Raw genomic sequence first — 7,856 nt, 5'->3', positions numbered from 1 at the left:
AGTCAGGGCGGCTAGGATCTGGAACCAACTTCCAAGAGAAGTGGTGCAGGCTCCTACCCTGGGGGTCTTTAAGAGGAGGCTAGATGTACACCTTGCTGGGGTCGTTTGACCCCATTATTCTTTCCTGCCATGGCAGGGGGTTGGACTCGATGATCTGCTCAGGTCCCTTCCGACTCTAGAAACTATGACAGGCACAGAGCTAACTTGGATCCTAACCATACCCCTGTTCATTGGCCCTTTAAGGCAGCGGTGGCCAAAGTCTGGCCCATGGGCCAGATTAGGCCAATGGTGGACTATTTCCCAGTAGCACCTGCCCATGTCACTGTGACTGGTTTCCATGGAGACCCCAGAAGCGGTGGGACCATGACAGCATGGGGCCAGGGTTTCTGTGATCAACCCAAACAAAGCTGGTGGGGTATGTGGCTGGGCAGAGAGCTGGGGTCAGGGTCTTGTGGCAGTAACAGCTGGGACAGAGCTGCAACCCATTGCCCACATGCCCTGGGCAGGGGTGTGCAGGTAGCGGATTATGGTTCTGCCCTGGATCTGGACCATGCTGTTACTGCTGCAAAATCCTGACCCTGGCCTTGGCCCCAGTCCCAGAGCAGCCCCCTGCTCAGCCACACACCCCACCAGCACAGTTTGGGCTGCTCTCTGAGGAAACACTGGCCCTGTGCTATCACAGCCCTGCTGTTCCTGGGGTCTCTTTGGAAACCACCCGCAGAAACACAGGCAGGTGCAGCTGGGAAATGGAGTCCAGCCACTAGCTGCCTCTGCCATTTTGCCCACCTGTGCTTTAAGGGCAGGTCAGAGAAGTACACGTTACAGGGGTTATTAGCCCTTGACATATGACTACTCAAAGCACATGGTAATTTTAACATCAATTAAAATTAGCATGAACTAAATGAAACATGTAACATGGCCCCTACTCTTATTCTTTTAGCTTAGTATTTACAGAAAAAATTAAGGGAGTTTGGTGCCCAATAACCTTTAAAATTCCAATCTTTGACCACATCAGCTGTAAGACAGCAAGATCCCCACTTCAGATTTTCATTGTCCTTATAAGTAATTTTTTTTTTGTCATTTGGAGGTTTTAATTCCATGTAATGCTTAGCAAACTTGAAAGCCATTCATTTCCATTAAAATATTCCTGACAAATGCCTCTCTCAAAGTGGATTTTTCCCCCAAATCAACAAGCAACTTTTATGACTATGAATTTCTGACTTAACATTTATGTCTTAATTGAATATCTGTAATTTTCCTCATAGTAGGGATCAAGTATCATTGTAGCAATAATAGCCAAAGAAAGTATGCGAGAAGTAAGTTTTTCTTGATAATACCTTTTATCAGACTTGAGGAAGGGAATTTTGGGCCTGAAGCTTGTCTAAAAACTCTCTGAACCATACACTTGTAATTTACCTTGAACATTAATGACAAAATCCTCAATTCTAATTCTTTCCTATAAAAGTTATCTTCTGTTTTCTCATTACTGTTAAAGATAGTATTAATGTGCTTTCTTATTACAGTTTCTCATTGCTTCAACAGTTTCTTAGTAACTGTTTAAAGTAGCGAATACCTTAAACATTCCTGATCAGACTATGAATGGTATATGAGAATGAGGCGGGGAGCCCACAGAAGAAATCCTTTTGTCAGTAGAATTATTGCATAAAACTACATTTGAGATCCTCCAGAGAAACACAACACCAGTAATAGGCTGTCTCCTTTTTCTATGGGGCTTATAGATTACTTAACTCTTTTCCCTGACTATTGCTATTACAAACAGCCATTAGATCTAAAAATTGTAATTTGGCCACTTACCAATGCAACCAGGACAGTTTTGGTACCAAACTCATTAACCAGGCTGACAAAGGATCAGATAAATCTGGAGTATCTATCTACTCAATTATTTGTGTTTAGTTTGATTAGGAATGGAAAATATCACTTAATTCTATTTCCATTTTTTGAATGACAGATAATGGCCTTCTTAACTGGCAGCTTGCCCCATACTCCCTTAAGAGAGGCATTAAGAGTCTCCATCAATAATGGAACTAGTTTTTCCTCTCTGGCCTTCTCTAGAACTGACTTAATGATTAATAACAGGTTGTGACAGAAATAACCACCATATTTCTGATAGTTAACAACAGAGGTTTAAAGGTGGCCTTGCATCTGTCCCATTTTGCTAGTACTAAGCTGCCAAAATAAACCTGTACTAATTTGGATTGTATCTGGACAGTAGCATTATGTTTTCTTACAACAAGAAGAAATGTGTGTCAGCCACTGCACTAAGTCAAGTTATGTTCACTGGCATATTTACTACTTCAGTTATATTTATTTTTTATTCCAAATACAGAATTTAGTTTTTATTACTTTTGTCATGTGTAATACTAACAGTATTCATAGTGTAAAATCTCAAATATATTTGAAAAGCTCTGCCTACCTATCCTGTATTTCTACGGAAGCTACAGCTAGTCATAGACAGGATCAGGAAAGCATTTACTTGCAAAGAATTTTTCTGAAGTATGCACCCCTTAATCTTATTTTTAGAGAATTAATTTCCCATAAACTATATTTCTGGAATTTAATATATATATATATTTTACCACGAATGCAAAAATGTTTAAGGCCCTAGTGACTTCTCTTATTAACACATCATATCTTTGCTCCAAGCCTTCTTCAAAAGTTTCACATCACACTAGAAAGGTTCCTCTAAAAGGAACACATTGCTAAGTTGAACTGTCTTAATCTCTCATCACTGAGTAGATTTAGCCCTTCAGTAATATCTACATAAAGAAGCACCACCTATTATGTTGTTTAGACACTACATTTTTTGACATTTTTCCAATTAATGGAAAGATAGATTGTACCATGTTAAACCAGAGGAACTGCACATTCTACAATTGTAGCATTATAAATCACATATGCTCTTGGAGATCAAACAGATTTTTAAAAACAAAATGTAAAACTAAACTTCCTTTTGTATCATTTTGATAATACTGGTATATGGAGAAATATACAGGAAGCATAGCCATATGATAATGCAAATACAATGATATAATTTTCTTTCTTTCTTGTAGCTCTATTCATAAATAAGCATGGGAATTAGTTATACAAAGGTAATCTTTAAGCCCTGTATATAAATTAAAATTTTAATAGTTCTGAATTCACCAGTCTAAAGAATTGCAGTTTTGCCCAACATATTAGAAATAGATGCCACAACATCAGTTTTGTTCAAGTTCGAACTATAAAGTTTCTTCAGCCAAGTGTATTTTAAAAATATTTTGGTAAATCTGCTAGTCACAGTAATAAGGTATAATACAGTGCTCAGAAGCAGAATATAAGCATTCACTGCTTGTAAAGTAATTTCTGTTCTAATGGTCTCAGTGAAATTCAGTAGTTTCTTACAAGTTTGGATGTTAACATTTTAATGCTGACCAACATACAGGGTTTCAATTATTTTTTAGCATTAACTTACCTATTTTACTAGGAACTAAACAATATTAATAAATATTTTAAAACCTAGACAATGGCAACAAAACTATAACATCAAATAATGGGACCTTTTGTCAAAGTTACAGGCAATTCCTACTGTATGTGGTTGTGTTTATTCACAACCTCATTGGCAAAGGATTTCAGATAACACTCTACAGGCTAAAGCAGCTGCTGTCATTATCTTTGATTCAAATTCTTCAGCCAAGTCATCATGAATTTCTGAAACCATTTACTAATGCTACATAGACTAGGATCAATTTATCAATTATATTTCTTTCTTAAAACCAAGTTCAAAAGACTGCAGATACAGGGTTGCTGGGCAACTAGTAACTATTTTACTTCTTAATATTGCCACAAGCACTAAAGCTCAGCTATGTTTTTCTAAAAGCCCCTTCTGAGCCAGCACATCACTTAGGTCACTATTTTCCCATCTGCTCACTGCCCTATGATTGCATGTACATGAAGCTATCAAGAGATGTTCATTAGTCAACTGAGATTCTACAGGAACTTTGAAGAACTGCAGTGGCATTTGCAGCCCCTATCTGCAACAACTATTCTCAAAGCACAGTATCCCCTCCCTACTGCTTTTTATACCACTGCTTTTGTTTCTATAAGTTAGCTTATAGAAAAGCCTTTTCTTATGTCCACTCTTCTTGTTTCATCTTAGGCCTCTTTCAAAGCCCAATAAAGTCCATGGAAAGCCTTTCATTGATTTCAGAGGGCTCTGGATCATGCCCTTAACCAAAAGAATCAGACAGGCATCCTCCTATGTTCTGTATTCCCCAACACTACAGATATTCCAATCTTACTATAGTGCTCTACAGAGAACAAGCTATATATGTATTCCCACCAGCATAGTTAAGAATGTCTAATGACACTCTTTCACCCTCAGTAAGGTCATTTTTCATGGCAATTTATTTCTGCATTTCTGTTTTAATTAAGGACTATCTAAATAAGACAGTAACAATGTTGTAAGATGGAATCTCATCATAGAAGAGACTCTGAATTGGTCATGGATTTATTAATCACACCATGTCTTTTGTGTGCTGTTGTTGGGATTTTTAATAGGATTTATTCCAGTTCAGCATTTCACAACATGTAATTCTGGTCTTTATTATTGTAAATAATACCTATTGAAACATAGGGACGTAAGAGTACGAAAGATGCTATAGGTAATCAAGTCCAGTTGCATGCCATCACAGATAAATTTTGAGGTAGAGACTGGGACAGGAAAAAACATGAGAGAAAAATTAGTAAGAGAAGTAGGGAAGAAATTATTATGGGAGAGAAAGTGAAGAAAGAGGTTAATAATAAAGGGAAAGGAGATCATGGAATAGAACAAAGATGAGTAGAAGGACAAATAGATATGTATAGTGACAGATGCATTGTTTGTCCCTTGAATCTATAGCTAGCTGAAGTGCTACATCAAAGTTGGTCAGTCTGCTTTCCTGAAAACTGAAGTCTGCTCTTCTGAAAATTTGGGGGGGAAAATCTGTTCAGGCTGCCACAAAATAAAAAAGTTTTCAATACTTGGAGCACACTGAAAAGAAAAAAAGTCAGTTTAGCTTAAAGACAGTATTTTAACAAAATTAATCACTCTGTTTTTGAGTTGTTATACATTTTTAAATAAAATTGAGGCAACAACTCATATGTAATTAAACTGAAGCATTTTGAAAATATTAAAATATTAAATAAAAAAGTTTCAATTATTTTGGATTTTTCTGAAAATTGATCTGGATGTGTAATTATTCTGGTCAACCAGAAAATTTTTTTAAAACAAAAATATTTGAAGACAAAAAATTTCCCCTTGGTCTAAAGCAAGTTGATATCTTTTAATTAAACATACGTCTATTTAGCATCTATGAGCAAAGCAGTACAAAAGAACAACAGCTGAAATTTACAATTACTGAAATTTAATAAAACTTGATTTTCTTAATCAACTGCTGTCCCTTGTACTTTCTAAAATGGTCTGAGTCAAAAGTCTCAGAAACCAAGCGGTAACAGATTTTGAGCTAGGTACCACCAAAAAATCATTTCATCATGCCTAGCTCAGGATAATCCACAACATTATTTTGTGTCTCAATTATGACAACAAATGGCACTCTCCAGTAAGATGTATCCCAATGTAGGAATCAAACTTCCTGAGTAGATATTCCATGTCTAGTGAAGAGACATGTATAACACCATATACTGAGTTCCAAAATGAATTGCAAGCACTAAAATACTTCAGTTCACCAAAAGTTTCATACTCTGGATGAAGACACTTAATTTCTGAAAAATCCCATAGACTTATATTGAAGATCCTTATAGCTAATCACAAGGCTCCCCTATATATGTTTCCACTTAATCAAGAAAGATATATGGCTCTGTACCTATTGTACACTAATATTTACCATGAGCAAATTAAAATGATGCTTCATGCATGTGCGCTGTTTCTCTGTCTGAGGATCCTGACAGACGTTACACTTAAGACATGATTAACTGGGTAATCACATCTCAAGTAGTGATCCAGCCACATGTTCATTTAATTAATGGCATAATAAAACAGGAAATAAGCCACAAAGTTATGACACAAAATGTTCCTATAATGTCTTTAATTGAATGTGTTGTCAGCACTCATGGTTCCAGAGCACACTGCAGCCCTTCAAGACTCCCTCCTTTGCATTTCAGAGGCTAGGAGTGCTGGTCAGCTGATTGAGGCTACCAGCTACAAGAGCACAGGGATGCCAAGCTTCCTACCTCCCAGTACAGGGGAAGCCCAGGATCATAATCCCAGGTTCCCCCTGCACAGGCAATATGGCACCATAGTATCTGATGCAGATCCCACAATTGTGCCTCCTGTCACGCACTTGTGGCATATTAGAGACACCAAGTATGTGGGGGCCCAAGAGCACAAGCCCCCCTCAAAAGAGAGTTGTCACCTGAAATGTGTAAAACTTTCCATGTCCATTATCTTATAAAAAATTGGTGCACACGGATCACATGATCTCCTTAATATAATATCTGTCAGTGACCTTACACACAAAGAGCTGGCACTCACAAATAAAACAATTATATTTTCCTATCAGAAAAGATTAGTCATTTCACTCACAAATATTGGTAATGTAACGTCTATTTCTTTACCTACCCAGACGAGAACACCCCACCCTCCATTGACAAAATACTTGCAAGAATCAGAAGAGAATTTGGAAATCTGAGCTTTTAACAAAATCTGTACTAAAACAGGCACAAGACTGAAAAACATACACTGCTTGCATCACCGAACACCAAAATACATGTATTTTTTCTTTTTCTGGGGTAATTTCTAGCCATAAGGCAGTCATTTAGAGAAACCGTATCCCTAGCTCCTTAAGGCTAAACATCTTTCCACTGTAGGAGATGCTATCTAATTACACCAGCATATAAGCAGCCCTCTCAAATTGAATTTCCTTGTGACAATAACATGTGATGACATTTAGCCATGTTTATTCCTTTAGCATTTCTTAGAATTGCAAGTACAGTGAAACGTGTACAAGAAGCAACCTTTACTATGCAAAATTCTGGCTGCAGCCTGCCAGAAAGGAAAACTGTTCAGGCTTTAAGTCAACCCCCGCTACCCTTTTCTTGTATTTGGGTGGAGTTACAGGGAAAGAAGGGGTCCCCAACCTTTATGCTCTATGGGCTCCATCCACAGGTTCAGAGAAACAGAAAGATGGCTAACAGCTACCTTCCCATGGCCTGTACATGTTCTATCAATCATAAACTCAGGATATGCAGTATTAGAATCAATGGGGCCAAATCCCTGAAAAAATAAACACTCCTAGTCTCCTTGTCTATCAACCTTTGCAAGTAGTCCCCCAGTATTACACATAATACCCCAAATTTCCCAATCAAATCCCCTTAAAGAAGCTCATCAGGGGAGAAATCATCAAAGGAAAAAAAAGTCTCTGAAAGATCATCAAGGAAAAATCTCTAGAAACAGCTTACTTCATAGGAAGTGCTACTTAAGTGGCTTTATATTACCAGACAGGCAAGGTTCTGTGGATAGATGTGATACCTTTTACTAGACCAACTGAGTAGTTGGAAAAAAGTTTTTGTAAGCTTTCAGGCAAAATCAATCTTCTTCAGGCCTAGGAAGACTCTGCTGCTGTTATGAGATCTCCAAGGAATGAAAGAAGCTAAAAGTGTGACAGGAGGTCAGTGAGAATGTAAATAGGTGGAAATTAGAAAAACAAAAAGAGCAGGGAAGGGAGAGGAGAAAGTGGGGTGGGGGGGTGCGCAAAGCTGAGTAAGGGACATTCTACAGAGGTAAATTTTCAAGGCAGAAAAGAGGCTGTCTGTGATAAAGGAAACAGCTGGAAATTAGGAAGACAAAGGGCAGAAAAGGAGGG

The 7,856-nt window shown here is 37.8% G+C and overlaps 1 long non-coding RNA gene across 1 annotated transcript in view; it reads right to left on the bottom strand.

Moving 5' to 3' along the window:
* LOC109324766 overlaps nt 1-7,603 on the bottom strand; it is a 19,132-nt gene extending 11,529 nt beyond the window's left edge. The window contains exon 1 of the long non-coding RNA XR_002105001.1: nt 7,489-7,603. This is a non-coding gene — a long non-coding RNA (uncharacterized LOC109324766). The remainder of the gene's footprint in view (nt 1-7,488) is intronic.
* Between the last annotated feature and the right edge of the window lie 253 nt (nt 7,604-7,856).

The sequence above is a fragment of the Crocodylus porosus genome, unplaced genomic scaffold (genome assembly GCF_001723895.1).
Source record: "Crocodylus porosus isolate Cpor-Errol unplaced genomic scaffold, CroPor_comp1, whole genome shotgun sequence".
In the NCBI taxonomy this organism is placed as follows: domain Eukaryota; kingdom Metazoa; phylum Chordata; order Crocodylia; family Crocodylidae; genus Crocodylus; species Crocodylus porosus.
This window is presented reverse-complemented; position numbering and strand designations above follow the sequence as displayed.